Consider the following 16,070-nt stretch of genomic DNA (forward strand, 5'->3'; position numbering starts at 1 on the left):
GTCCATGGAGGGATCGTGAATTAAATGGCGCAAAAATTAAGGCATGCATACGGACTAATGGAAGTGTCCGTGAGCATGGAAGAGACAGCAATAGTTGACGTCATGGTAATCCTTTAAGTCTCACTGGACATTACATGCATCCCGACCTAATCAACATGACGCGTGAGCATTTTTCATTTTTTTCTGGTACATAAGCGGGACTTAATTCACCGTGAACTGAAATAATGACATAGTGCATTGGAAGAGGAGAAGTTAATTAAATAAGTTCAAGTCACGATAGTATTCCTTAGAAAAACGAAAGCGCAAACATGGGACCTCGTGGTGTATATTTATTTCTAAATCTATCGTGCACTGAAATTTTTTTTGAATATTTATACAAGATCAAAAACATTTAATAAAATTTTTTGGCTAGTAATTTTGGATCAGATACAAGTGAACCAATATTTTTAAAACCCATCCGGATAGGCCGATTTGATTGGTTTAACAGAGAATTGATTGTCGGTCCAGTCCGATCTAAAGAATCTTTTAAAAGTGATAAAAATTTGGTCAAACCTAGGAGAATCGGAGGAACCGATTAGACCGGCTGGTTTAGTCTGGTTTGACTTATATTTTTTAAACTTTAATTTAAAATTCTTTAAGCTGCTGCGAATAAATAATTTTTTTTTTCTTCTCCGATCGAAACCCTAAGAAGCTACAACTATCCCTCTATTATTTGGTCCCTAATGACCGTCCCTCTCCATTTGTCTTCTCTTCATCGCTATTGACGCAGCTGATGATGATCTACGGGTGGCGGTCGTCGGTGCGACGGTGCAACTCCACTTGGTATGATGACTAACTTTTTCTGTCAATCTTGTGTAATCCTAAGTGTAGGTGACGATGGGCTAGTTAGTGGTGGCAGCGATGGTGATGACGGATCAAGTGGTGGGAAGAATTTATTAGAGAAAATTCGAGAATGATAACATCAGGCCCAAAAATGGGACCTCTTTGACCCCCGCCATGGATTTCATCTCTAATAAATTCTCTTGTTTATTTTCTCTAATAAATTCTTCGTTTTGATCTAATTTTTTGGGGAAAATGCCAATTTCAAGATTCGAGTTGGCAATTTCTAGGGGGAAATGTCTTGTGGTGGATGTGCAGCAAGCGTGAAGTACATCATGGAAAGCCAAGCAAGAATTCCGCATCAATTTCTTTTTATTTTCTAATTTAGTAGAACTTTAGAAAAAAAAATATTTGGAAGTGTTGCAAAAGGGAAATATTTAATTTTGAAGTATTTTGGAGATATTTATTTCAACATGATGATAATATTCCTCTTCTCTTATGTATGAATGATATGCATTTTGAATGTCATCCCCTTCTTTTTATTGTTTTGATGTGAAGCATTTGTTAACAGAGCTTTTTTTTAATTTATGGGATATATAATTTAGTATTTCCTACGGGTAATATTTGAGGAATTTTCTTGAAGCAATGCAATGGAGCACCTGCCATTCCCTCTCTGACGTGGGATGAGTAGATTGGTGCATGTCCTACCAGGCGGATGCTGCATGGCATCGGCAATCTGGAGGATATTCGATAGCACTTTCAGTGTTCTTATGTAAAACACCTCCATCATCCCATGAAATGCTTTCTTCGATTTGTTTCAATAAGTTTATCCCAAGTTTTCCTGGACAAATATTTTTGCCTTGTGGATGGATTTCTGGGGTTTTAATATAGTTCAGTACAAGAAAAATAAGATGTGGCGACGCTTTTTAAGATCTTTACCGACGCTTATAAGCGTCAGTCAGTTTTCTTTTAATGCTTTTAAAAGCGTCGCCAAAGGGTCGGCTATGTCAGAGTGGAAAAAAGAATTGCCGACGCTTCTGAAAAGCGTCGCTAAGGCGATTTTTAGCGACGTGTTTTAGGGACGCTTTTAAGCGTCGCTAAAAATCAATTTAGCGACACTTTAAAGCGTCATTAAAAATATTTTTTTTAAAAAAAAATATTTTAAAAATTATTTTGATTCAGAGCCTCCTTTCCTCGATTCCTCCCCAATGTCCACCTCTATCTTTTAATATTTTGCTTCTTGAATCCGGAGGGGGTTAGGGAGGGGGGGCGATGATGATGAGAAGGCACGTTTGATGGGTTAGAGAGAGAGAGAAGACGAGGAATGGGCGAGAGAGATGTGGGTAATACTACTGGTTAAATAGAGAGAGGAGGGCGGTGGCCCGGAAAACGGAAACCCGGAGAGAGGAGGGAGGAGGGATGAGAGAGATGAGGCTCGAGGGTAGAGAGAGAGAGACTGGTGTGTGAGGGTGGCTTCCGACGGGGTGGTCAGAAGAGTGTTGGGATTTAGCCTGGTGCGTTGGTTTCCGACGACACTTTTTAGCGTCGTCTTAGGCAGGAGACTACACCGATGCTTATTAGCGTCGTCTTTTGCCGATGCTTTTTACAAGCGTCGGCAAAAAAGCGTCGGTAAAACCGACTTTTCCTGTAGTGGTTTCAGGTATTTCGATTCTTGCATACTATATAATTTGCTTAAGTGTCTTCAACCTGCACAGTCTTGAGACGGAAACAGCATATGTCTTCAACCTACACAGGATTGGCGGCAGCAGCAGCTAGGGAAGAAATAATATTATACTAATTAATCTTGCTATAAATTTGATAAGAGAGAGTTACTAACTGAACGGGAGATCTACATTTTTTTATTTTTTGATTTTTTTATTTTTTAAAAGATAACAATATAATTATGATGTCTTAATGATATTTTGCTGATGTCACCAGTCGGACCGATCAACCTAGGAATAAGTAATCTTGTCAGTTCATTGTCCGGTCCGGTTTTAAAAGCATTGAAATGAACTTGACTCATGGTTCATATGGACTGGGAGATGTTACAGCATGGCTTATCTGAGGACAATCGTAGTGTTTGTGATTGTATTCGATATAATTTAAACCCTTAATAATGTAAGAATGCTAGAGCTCGTGCTAACATGTAATCAGTTTTACATAGATTGTGTGCTAGAGAGGTCTTGGGTATCTATATAAGGCTAAGAAACCTAAAATACCTTCTAGCTAGCATGTATTTACTCCCATGTTAGCACCGCACTGAGGAAATCTTACGTATAAAATCTATTTAGTGCCATATAGTTTGTTCAATGGAAGATTTTTGATATCCATACAAGGCTAAGGATCCCAAAATCTAAGTAATACCCTTCGACTAGCTTTCTGGATTTACGATGAGATTTGGAGACCGTTAAATTTGTGAGGATATTGGGGCTTAAACGGAATGAGTATATGAGATCTGTTTAGTGCTACATCGATTGTGCCTCAAAGAGCGTTGAGAGCCAAGGAAATCATAATTCAATAATACCTATCCTTGATGCTAAGTTCTAATTCTAGAATTGCTAATGATGAAATTTGAGTCCTTATTTTGCAAGAAATTGGTGAAAGAAATAGACACAAATTTGAAGTTAAGTAGCAATCCGAGTGTTATCCAAATGTTACCTTCTGATTAGCATCTTGGGTGCATCGTATAGCCGAACATTTGTGATGCTGAGTTCTTATTCTGGAAATGCTAATACTAAACATTTAGTCCTTACTTTGCTAGATATTAGTGAAAGAAATCTAGAGAAATGTTGCACCCCATATGTTTTAAAAGAAGAAAACCCTGAGGAAATCACCCGTGTGGCTGTCGGGCAACCCGTGGAAGGGGACGCTAGGGAGGATATATACCATGGGTCTTCTTGAAAAGAAGAAACTCTAGGTGGCGCTCGACCCCAAGAAAGGGACATCAGGGAGGACCAAGATTCGCCGGACCAACTGTATCAGCGAACCGGTGAGCACTGGCACCGGTACAGTTCCGATACCGAAGCCGCGCGCGGGCGCCCGGTGCGCGGACATCAAAAAATAAAAACAAAAAAAATCACGCGTCTGCGCGCGGACATCAAAAAATAAAAATAAAAATAACGCGTCCACGGACGCGCGCGGACGCATCAAATGCCATAGATAATGGCACTCTGTGGCATTAAATGGCCTACGCGGGCTGGCAGCCCGCGCGGGGAACCACGAGCGGGCGTGGTTCCTGCTCGGGAACCGTGAGCGGGCGCGATTCCTGCGCGGGGAATCATGCGCGGGTGCGCATTTTTCGCTCGCGCATCCGCGCGCGATTCCCCAAAAAAAAATCACCGCGTCCGCGCGGACGTGTATAATGCCACAGAGTGGCTTTCAATGCCACTCTGTGGCATTAAGAGGCCTCCGCGGGCTCCAGCCATGTGGGCGCTCTTCCCCGTGCGCCCACGCGCGGGGAAAATGTGCTTGGACTGGTACCGGTTCGCACCGGTACAAGTACGGAGCGCACGGGGAAAATGTGCTTGGACTGGTACCGGTTCGCACCGGTACAAGTACGGAACTAATCGATTTCGATCCAGTTTGGATCGGAACCATTTTTATACGTTGTACCGTACCGGTGCCCGTCGGCACCGGTTCGGTACAGGCTGAACCGACCGATTCCGGTCGGTTCAGCATACCTTGGGGAGGATACTGTGGATCTTGTTCATCCACTTACTATTAAGCTGCAAGTAAACAAATAAGCAAATAACGAACTTAGTTAAGATGGTAAAATCTGCGTTACAAGATTGAATACGGGCAAGAGATCTAAAGCAAATAAGGGAACAAGAGTCCAAGAATAGTCACTCTATCTTCCTTTTTTTTTTTGAATGGAAATTGGAGAAGTTAGAAACTTCCCCCAAGCTTATAAGTGATTGAATTTAACAAGTTCAACCACTACAGGAATTATAAGTTTTACCGACGTCTTTTATGGCCTTTCCCGACGCTAATAAGCGTCGGCGAAAACCCACCCAACGCCAAAGCAAGCGTCGTAAAAGCGTTGGTCATACCGGAGTGGGAAAGGTTTTCGCCGACGCTAAACAAAAGCGTCGGTAAAACCTGGGATTTTCCGACGCTAAAGAAAGCGTCGGTGTAGGCTCCATTGCCGACGTAAAAAAGCATCGGCATAAACTACAACCTCGCGGTGTGTTTTGGCCGACGCTTATAAGAGTCGGCGAAAGCGTGCCAGTTACTGCGTTTTAACGACGCTTTAAAGCGTCGGGAGAGAAATATTTTTTTTTAAAAAAAAATTAGATAACATATGCATATCATAAATCAACATTTACATCAATATAAACCTGCATTACATTTATATCAACACAAATATTCAGGTCATTCAAAACATTCATATTGTCATACATGATTAATAAGTTTTAGAATTACATTGTACTTTGAAAAATATAAGAAAGATACATATAAAACTCCTTAAATAACAGTCTAAAAAGTATCAGTGACCGGATTCAGCACCATCATCATCTCTACAAGCTGTTGAAGTATCAGGAATCTATAAAAAAAAGGAGAAACTTTAAAAGTTAGAAATATGAAAATCATTAACTCATGCAAAATAAGTGATAATTATGTAAAGTCATCAAATACATATAGTTATTTACCTGATGAGGGAGAAATCGCTGTAACATAGATGAAATATGCTCAAGCTGAGACTGTGATCGGTTCTTTCAATTTCAAAAGTAAACCACGCAATAGCACGTATCCTATAGGATAGTGATTACGGGTGTCGGTCCACAGAGATTGGAGACAAGTTATTTTTCTTTAAAAATAAATCAAAAAGAAGGATTCGCTAACTTGATTTAACTAAATTAAACTATGAGTGCGAATTAGAATTTATCAAAGTAAATGGATCTAGGGTTTGGAGTCCACCGCATAGCATTGCATCAGGGTCTGTGTTCTTAATTTTTTTTTTATCTTTTGGAGAGGCATGCAAATTGGCTACAAGCCTTTTAAAATGAAAACATAAAGAGTTTTAGGAAGATCCATCTTAGGTATAGCATGAAGTGTCTACCTAATTACACTAACCTAGAGTGCAGAACACCTCATCTTCCTAGGCATAGATCATCTTAGACTACTTTAGCAAACATGAATCGTAAAAAGCATGCTCAAAGTTTAAACATCATAAAAGAAATTTTTATTGATGATAAGAATTTAAACAAGCTCCAAAATAATAAAGAAAATAAGAACTACAATGCCCTGATACACTGCTAGGGCTTCATCCAGCCCTAGACTAGACGTTTAGCCGCGCATGGCTTCCGGACGACCTCCCATCTTCAAATGAAAGCCTTCACCTCCCATTATTCCCAATATATCACAAACTATTCTCTCTCCTCCCCCCTCTCTTCTTTTTTTATTTCTTTCTCTCGGTTTCTTCCTCTTCTTCTTCACCGAAACAGAGCCTCCTCTCTTTTTCTCCCCAAGCTCTCCCCCCGTCTGAAGAACTCTTCTCCCTTTTTATATCCTTCCTGACCGTGGAGATCAGATTCTTGAAGGAGGATATGCAGGCGATGGATCCGCGGATGAGTAGCTGGATTGGAGGATGCCGATGCTGCTCCAATGCGAAGGACGACGTGGGCGTGGAGAGGATTCTGCGCTGGCTCTCATCTGGACACGCGAGGCAAGGGAGCTTCCATTTGGCTCGGGATTTGGATGGATCACGGAAGACCACTGGGATTTGGTTCCGAAGCAAGGAAATCTGGAAGAGAAAATCACGAGCATGGTTAAATGTTGAGCGGATTCCGTGGATGATGGAGTTAATCCGAATGGGAGGAAGGTTGCGGATGCTTGCAAGATTTGAGTGCGAACGGGAGGGATCCGGAAGAAAATCTGGGAGAAGATCAAATCTGGAACAAGAAATGAGGGTGATGGTGCTCACGGGATGCTGGGAGGATTGCATTGCGGGAGGAGATCACGTTTGGAGCAAAGAATCTGGGAGGACGGGGTTGAATGGGAATGGGAGTGATCATGCGGCTTGTTCTGAAACAGGGAAGGAGAAGAGAATAAATAATGATGCGGGAGATAAGCGCGTGAGGGGTGATATGAGAATTATTTTATCTCTTTTTTTAGAAAGGTAGTTGGGGTCCACTCGTGTAGGTTGGGAGGGCTCTGTTCTGAATAAAGAAAGTTTGGATACGTGGAGAAAATGGGAGAGGCCTCTGTTTTGTTAAGTTGGGAAGCTTGGTGCATACGAAAAAGATGACGTGGACAAAGGGATGGGTAACTTCATGCAAATGGGGAAGAAAGCAATCCACACATGGAACTGATTGGGACTAATTCGTGAATGGGGTGACTCGACCTGCACACACATTAGACTAAATCAATATAGAAAATTAAACCAAACTTGAATTACCTCTAATAATTTATTAAAATGAAATGAGAGGGGAAACACATTTTCTTCTGTTAATATTTAAAATATGTGCATAACAATAATAATAAGTGCTATGTAAAATAGATAAATTTGTACATTATTTAGCACTTATCACACCCCCAATCCTACATTTTGCTAGTCCTCGAGCAAAATAAAATTAGAAAAGAAGGAACTCTAACTCACTTTCGCAGGCATCGCGATTGCATTTACCATATGCAACAAGGCTTTAAACCCCTAGGTTACCCTAGTGGACGAGTTATAGTCTCGTGAGGGTTTCCAGAGAAGATACCCACAAACTTCAATATTAAAATAAATCATTTATTGTTATGATTATATTTTTTTATTATTATTTTTATTCTTTTTTTTTATTTTTTTTTGATCTATTAAGTGAAAATCAAATTCCAAATGCATACTAGTAAAGAATTTCAAAAACTCTTTTTTTTATATTAAAATCTAATTTAAGATACATAAATGATAAGAATTTCAAAACACACACGGTTTTATTTACTAAGTCAGCCCAAATTCTAGGTCAAGATGCAATTCAAGTTGAAGTCATTAAGTTTCCGTTAGGGAGTTGTAAGACTTATTTATACTGGAGTGCTCGGTGAAATCTGGACCGTACACAAGCTAAGGGTTCGGATCAACAAAATATTGCAAAGACTAGTAGTTTCCAAGGATTGGTCGAAAGGACCTGTTCACTGATTCAAAATCATCTTATCTGCAGGATTTCGAGAGTTGTGGATGTTTACTTTAGTACCTCACGGGCTTTATCTGTAATATTCCAGTTTACTCGAATTTTTACAACGACGGCTTTCACACTATTGTCTTTTCGATCAATACAGCATTTCTTCCTCTTTTTTTTTCTTTTCTTTTCTCTTTTTTTTTTTAAGAAAAATATATAAATTGTGCACTTTTACTCTTGTGGTGATTTCTCCGTGTAACGAGCAATCAGTCGACAACTCTCACACCAGTTGGCATAAGGTGTCGGGCATCAAGACTCCCCTACGGACTTATGCTCGGAGTCCTCATCACAAGCCCACTTGACCTTTGACAATAGGTAGCCCTTTTCGATGTTCCTGACTAAATCCATTTTTATTGATTTTTTTTTTATTGGATTAGATAAGTATGATTCATCAGGGTCCAAGGTTGCTACTATACTATCAACATAATGTCGAGCCTAGACCTTAGAAGGGTCGGCCAGTGTGTAGTGAAATTCCAAAGTATTAATTAGCTTACTACTCCCTAAGAGAGACTTAATAAAAAGAACTTAAATTTGTATTACTTCCCACTAGTCATTGGGTTTTTAGATTTTATATACCTTGTGTGTTTATCATTCTCGCATAAATGTATATAAATTAGGTTGTTTTTTTTTAACAAAACTTTTTTTTTTTAAATAATTTTTTTTATTATTATTTTATAAACACATTTTTTTAAAAAAAATATTTTTAATTTTTTATTTTTTTAAAAAAAGATGATTTTTTTATTATTTTTTTTAACTTTTTTTTTTGATGAAAATATGAATACCCCCAAACCTAAACCTAACATTGTCCTCAATGTTAAGAAATAATCTAAGAGAATTGGGTTGCCTCCCAACAAGCGCTAAGTTTATTGTCTTCAGCCAGACATAGTGGGTCCTTAATTATTTTGATAAACAGGGTTCGTTAAATTAAGGGATTCGATCAATTGCCCGTCGGCAACACATTCTACATAAGGTTTTAACCTTTGACCATTGACTTTTAAAACATGTCCACCATTGAGGTGTTGGATCTCTACTGCACCATAAGGAGAAACCTTTTTCACTACGAATGGTCCATCCCACCTAGAGCGAAGTTTACCCGGGAAGAGTCGCAACTTGGAATTGAACAGCCAAACCTTTTGACCAGGTTCGAAGGACTTACGGTTAATATTTTTATCATGAAAAGCCTTAGTCCTTGCTTTATAAATTTTAGCATTTTCATAAGCCTCATTACGCAATTCTTCAAGTTCACTTAGTTGGAGTTTTCGGTGAGGACCAGCTACTGCCATGTCTAAGTTAAATTTTTTTATAGCCCAGAAAGCTCTATGTTCAAGTTCTACCGGTAAGTGACAAGCTTTAGCAAAAACTAATTGGTAGGGGGACATGCCAATAGGAGTTTTGTAGGCAGTACGGTAAGCCCAGAGTGCATCATTTATCCTTTGAGACCAATCTTTCCTATCGGGACGTACTGTTTTCTCTAAGATGTGTTTTAACTCTCTATTGGACACCTCGACTTGTCCACTCGTTTGGGGATGGTATGGGGTAGCAACTTTGTGGGTGATGTTATATTTGCGAACCAAAGCCTCGAAAGATCGGTTGCAAAAATGAGATCCCCCATCACTGATAATGGCTCGGGGTGTACCAAAACGACAAAAGATGTTTTCATGTAAAAATTTAATCACAACCTTGTGGTCATTAGTTTTAGTGGCGACAGCTTCTACCCATTTTGAAACATAATCAACCCCTACAAGAATATATTCGAAACCAAAAGATGGTGGGAAAGGGCCCATAAAGTCAATACCCCAGACATCAAATATTTCTACAATTAAAATAGGATTGAGAGGCATCATATCTCTACGGGAGATGGTACCCATCCGTTGGCACCGTTCACAAGTTTGGCAAAAGTTATGGGCATCTTTGAAAAGTGTGGGCCAATAAAATCCACTTTGTAAAACTTTTGCTGCAGTTTTTCTACCCCCAAAATGTCCCCCACAAGCTTGTGAATGGCAGAATGAAAGAATACTTTGAAATTCACATTCGGGGACACATCGACGGATTACTTGATCAGGACAATACTTGAATAGATCGGGATCATCCCAATAATAGAACTTTACTTGTGAAAAGAATCGGTTCTTGTCTTGAGTTGACCAATCATCAGGAATTCGTCCTATGGCAAGGTAATTTACTATGTTTGCAAACCATGGCATTTTCATTCCTTGTACCCCAAATAATTGCTCATCCGGGAAAGCATCATGTAAGGGTGAGGTATTCTTAGAGGGTTCAAGAAGAATCCTAGATAAGTGGTCTGCTACGACATTTGTAGTTCCTTTCTTGTCACGAATTTCTAGATCAAATTCTTGTAGTAAAAGAATCCATCGAATCAGACGGGGTTTGGTGTCCTTCTTTGCAAGAAGGTGTCGAAGGGCAGCATGATCAGTGAATACGGTAACCTTGGATCCTAATAGGTAAGATCGAAACTTGTCTAGCGCGAATACTACAGCTAGCAATTCTTTCTCAGTGGTGGTGTAGTTCAATTGTGCATCTGAGAGTGCTTTACTAGCGTAGTAGATGACATGAGGTACCTTATCTAGCCGTTGCCCTAAAACTGCCCCAATGGCATAGTCGGATGCGTCACACATTAATTCAAATGGAAGGGTCCAATTAGGGGGCCGTATGATTGGTGCAGTGGTCAATTTCGAGCGAAGATTTTCAAATGCCTCCTCGCATGCTTTATCAAAGACAAAGGGAGTGTCCTTGGCCAGAAGATTGCACAAGGGTTTGGAAATCTTACTGAAATCCTGAATGAAGCGACGGTAGAAACCAGCATGGCCAAGAAATGATCGGATTTGTTTCACAGTTTTGGGCGGGGGGAGATTGGAAATAAGATCGACTTTGGCTTTATCTACTTCAATGCCCCTCTTGGACACGACGTGTCCTAAAACTATGCCTTCTTGAACCATGAAATGGCTCTTTTCCCAACTTAATACTAGGTTGGTCTCCTTACATCTTTTCAAAACTAAGGTCAAATTGTTCAGACAATCATCAAAAGATAGGCCAAAAACTGAGAAATCATCAATGAACACTTCTAGAAAGTTTTCCACCATATCTGAAAAAATGGCCATCATGCATCGTTGAAAAGTTGCGGGTGCATTGCATAGTCCAAAAAGGCATCCTCCTATATGCAAATGTCCCAAATGGGCAAGTAAAAGTGGTTTTCTCTTGATCGTCCGGGTAAACAGGTACTTGATTATATCCAGAATAACCATCTAAGAAGCAGTAGAAACCTTGACCAGCCAACCGTTCCAAAATTTGATCTATGAAAGGTAGAGGAAAATGGTCTTTCCTAGTCATCGAATTAAGTTTTCTGTAGTCAATACACACGCGCCAACCCGTGGTTGTGCGTGTTTGTATCAATTCTCCTTCCGTATTTTCAACCACAGTGATACCTGATTTCTTGGGTACCACTTGTGTCGGACTCACCCACTTACTATCAGAAATTGGATAAATGATTCCGGCATCTAATAACTTCACCACTTCTTTCTTGACTACCTCCTTCATATTAGGATTGAGTCTTCTTTGCATTTCTCGAGTGGGCTTTGCATCATCTTCGAGATGAATTCGATGCATGCAAACAGAGGGGTCAACCCCTTTCAAATCGGCTACAGACCATCCTATGGCATGTTTATTCTCTTCTAGCACCCTTAAAAGTTTACCCTCCTGTTCAGTAGATAAGTTGGCTGCAATGATTACAGGGAGGGTATCTTCTGGTCCTAGAAAGGCATACTTAAGAGTTGTCGGAAGTGGCTTCAACTCGAGTTTAGGTGGAGAATCAATGGAAGGACAAAGTGGTGCGCTAGCAATGGGGGGGAGAGGTTCAGGTCGGATCTTCCAAGGAAGGGAACTCATGGGAGATTGATTGTCGAGTAAGATGTTGACTTCTTCTATGGCCTTGTCTAAGTCAAAGTTGTCAGTGTCAAAATGGGCCAAGCATGCCTCTAGGGGGTCATCTGCTAAGATATAGGGAAGGGCTTCCTCTACAAGATCATCCATTTTGTCAATTAGGTAACATTCGTCTTCCCTCACATGTTGGTCAGCGGCATGAAACACATTCAACTTAATTTTCATGTTCCCAAATGATATATCCATTGCCCCGGTTCTACAGTTGATACATGCATTGGCTGTCGCTAAAAAGGGACGACCAAGAATCACAGGCATTTGTTTTTTTAGGTTGGGCACATGTTCCATGTCAAGGACGATAAAATCTACTGGAAAATAGAATTTGTCTACCTTGACAAGAACATCTTCAATCATCCCCCTTGGCATCTTCACCGATCGATCAGCCAATTGTAAAGATACCGAGGTAGGTTTCAATTCTCCCAACCCAAATTTTTCATAGACTGAATAGGGTAGAAGATTCACACTTGCCCCTAGATCTAAGAGTGCTCGGTCGATGGAGTTATTTCCTATGACACAGGAAATAGTGGGGGCACCAGGATCTTTGAACTTTGGAGGGGTGTTGTGTTGGAGAATGGAACTTACCTGCTCAGTTAGGAGGACCTTTTTAGGCACATGTGTCCTAGATTTCCGCTTTTGGGTGCAAAGGTCTTTGAGAAATTTGGCATAGGAGGGAACTTGTTTGATGGCATCAAGGAGTGGGAGGTTGATTTTAACTTGTTTGAAGACCTCCATCATCTCTTCTAATGAAGTTCCCTTCTTGCCAAAGGGAGAGGGTGCATTAAGTGCTTCAGGGAATGGAGCCTTTGGAATGTGGGTTGTGGCAGATGGTGGACTAGCTGAAGAAGTTTTTGGGTTTTCATGTGATACATTCTTCTCTTCTTTCTCTCCTTCCTTATTGTTACCCTCCCCAACCTTATTATCTATTATACGTCCACTCCTTAGGGTAGTCAAAGCATTGGCTTGCTCATGATTTAGTCGAGTTTCTTGAGCCACGTATTGTCCCCTAGGATTACTCATTGGTTGACTTGGAAGCTTACCTTCCTCTCGCTTGTTTAATGCATTAGCTAGTTGACCCATTTGGGATTCTAGCTTAGCAATTGATTGCGTGTGAGAGTGCAATAGTTGTGTGTTTGCCTCCAAACCTTGAAGGGCGTTCAATACTTTCTCCTCAAAGGCTGTGTTTCTTTGGGGTGGAGGAGGAGTGTGTTGAAATTGAATCGAGGGACGGTAGGGATGAATATTTTGTGGGGTTTGAAAATTCTGAGGGTTTGGAAAGTTTTGGGAATAAGGTTGGGCAGTATTCGAAGCTTGCTGCTTCCAAGAAAAGTTTGGATGATTTCGCCATCCCGGATTATATGTATTGGAAAATGGGTCATTACCCGGTCTAGGCTGTGTTTGAGCAGCATTGATGTGTTCTTGCACGAGTTCGGGAAATTGGGGCGCTGAAGGGCACTCATGAATAGGGTGGGATGGGCTAGAACAAATAGTACACACTTGTGCTTGGGAAGAGTTCATGTAATGCCCACCTATCATCAGTTGGTCAATCTTATGGGACAATGCATCTACCTTGCTAGACAGGTCCATAGAATGACTTATTTCACAAATGGTCCCTTTTCTTTGAGAACTCGGGGGTGCTTGACAAGAACATGAAGCATGGTGGAGGGAGTTTTCATTTAGATTTTCAAATAATTTCCATGCTTCATGCTCATTTTGAAGCATGAATGCCCCCCCACATGCGGCATCAATCATCTGACGGTTTCGTTCAGTCAATCCGTCATAGAAGCATTGCACTAGCTGCCACTTAGGTATTTGATGATGTGGGCATTTATGGATTAGGTCACGAAATCTCTCCCAAGTTTCATGAAATTCTTCTCCCTCGGTTTGGGAGAAGCTTGTAATGGCACGTCTAAACTGGTTCGTTCTTCCTATGGGAAAGTATTTTTTAAGAAATTCCTGTTGCATTTGACCCCAGGAATGAATCGAATTGGCCTCTAAAGAATTCAGCCATTGCTTAGCTCTATCTTTAAGGGAGAAGGGGAATAATCTAAGTTTTAAAGCATCATCAGTGAAATTTTGAATCTTGACAGTGGTGCAAATCTCAAGGAATTCATCTAGGTGTTTATATGGGTCTTCATTGGTGAGCCCATAAAAAGATGGAAGCATTTGGATCACACTAGACTTTATTTCATATTGTACAGCTGCTACCTCAGGTAATCGAATGCAAGATGGGGAAGTGTAAATGGTGGGAGTAAAGTACTCCCTCAGGAGTTTGGGTTGTTCTTCAGCCATCTCAGGAGGTGGGGATGATCCTAATGTTTTGGTCTTAGCTCGAATGTTCCTAAGGGTTCGTTCTATTTCAGGGTCAAAAGGTAATAGGTTTTGTACTCTAGAACGACTACCGTGCATACACTAGTACTCGATCAATCAAGCATGCAATAAAAGAGAAAAGCATATCAATCCTAGTCTTTGTCCTAAAATCACTAGACAGCTCCTAACTGGTTTGAAGAGGGCACCTAAGCCTCCAATCCGGTCTAATGAACCGAGTTGACCAGGTAAGCTCCCAGGTAAGTGGAGGGGTCACGATGCGTTCGCAAAGGTCCCACTTAAAACCCACTTGCCTCGAACAGATGAACTGTCTCCCTTATAGGGACAAAGCTTGCCTAGACATCAACTAAGCCACAGAGCGAAATTGGTGCAACCTTCGGTGATCTTCGTCCTATTGAGCTCGAATGTCCCTAGGAGCCAACGTCTAATTGATTTTAATTAAAGATGACACTATATGAGATTGAGTTCACCTAAGTTGGGCAAGAGTCCGGTGATGAAATCCGGCTCTTATCTTGTTGGGGTGATTGCCCTTACTATGTGCAAATTGATTTGTGTATGTGTATCAAGCATGCATTCACAATTTTGCTATAATTAAAATCAAACAATCACCACAAAATTTCAAACCAATAATTAATTTAAATAAGAAAAGTTTAGAGGTTACCAAAGGGAATTTCCCCAGCAATTTAATTTTTTTTTTTTTGCAAACCTCTACCACATTTCTTTTCCGGCAGTTCTCCTTTTGATCATCCCAGATTTTTTTCCTCGATTCCTGATAAAAAAACTAAATAAATAAATAAAAATTAGTAAGGGAGAAAAAGAAGATAAGAAAAGTAACAATAATAGAAATTTTTTAAAATTTTTTTTAAAATAATTTTTTTTTAATAAGAAAAATAACTATGCTAGCAATCCCCGGCAACGGCGCCAAAAATTGATCGGTTCTTTCAATTTCAAAAGTAAACCACGCAATAGCACGTATCCTATAGGATAGTGATTACGGGTGTCGGTCCACAGGGATTGGAGACAAGTTATTTTTCTTTAAAAATAAATCAAAAAGAAGGATTCGCTAACTTGATTTAACTAAATTAAACTATGAGTGCGAATTAGAATTTATCAAAGTAAATGGATCTAGGGTTTGGAGTCCACCGCATAGCATTGCATCAAGGTCTGTGTTCTTAATTTTTTTTTTATCTTTTGGACAGGCATGCAAATTGGCTACAAGCCTTTTAAAATGAAAACATAAAGAGTTTTAGGAAGATCCATCTTAGGTATAGCATGAAGTGTCTACCTAATTACACTAACCTAGAGTGCAGAACACCTCATCTTCCTAGGCATAGATCATCTTAGACTACTTTAGCAAACATGAATCGTAAAAAGCATGCTCAAAGTTTAAACATCATAAAAGAAATTTTCATTGATGATAAGAATTTAAACAAGCTCCAAAATAATAAAGAAAATAAGAACTACAATGCCCTGATACACTGCTAGGGCTTCATCCAGCCCTAGACTAGACGTTTAGCCGCGCATGGCTTCCGGACGACCTCCTATCTTCAAATGAAAGCCTTCACCTCCCATTATTCCCAATATATCACAAACTATTCTCTCTCCTCCCCCCTCTCTTCTTTTTTTATTTCTTTCTCTCGGTTTCTTCCTCTTCTTCTTCACCGAAACAGAGCCTCCTCTCTTTTTCTCCCCGAGCTCTCCCCCCGTCTGAAGAACTCTTCTCCCTTTTTATATCCTTCCTGACCGTGGAGATCGGATTCTTGAAGGAGGATATGCAGGCGATGGATCCGCGGATGAGTAGCTGGATTGGAGGATGCC

General features: G+C 40.2%; 1 non-coding gene across 1 annotated transcript; it reads left to right on the top strand.

Annotated features, from left to right (window-relative positions):
* Nucleotides 1-13,734: 13,734 nt before the first annotated feature.
* LOC148714635 (small nucleolar RNA R71) lies at nt 13,735-13,840 on the top strand. The gene has a single exon (XR_015975957.1). It is a non-coding gene; the product is annotated as a small nucleolar RNA R71 (small nucleolar RNA).
* Nucleotides 13,841-16,070: the final 2,230 nt, after the last annotated feature.

The sequence above is a fragment of the Phoenix dactylifera genome, chromosome 2, assembly GCF_051530095.1.
Source record: "Phoenix dactylifera cultivar Ajwa chromosome 2, Ajwa_hap1_PhDact_Kaust_v1.1, whole genome shotgun sequence".
NCBI classification, from domain to species: domain Eukaryota; kingdom Viridiplantae; phylum Streptophyta; class Magnoliopsida; order Arecales; family Arecaceae; genus Phoenix; species Phoenix dactylifera.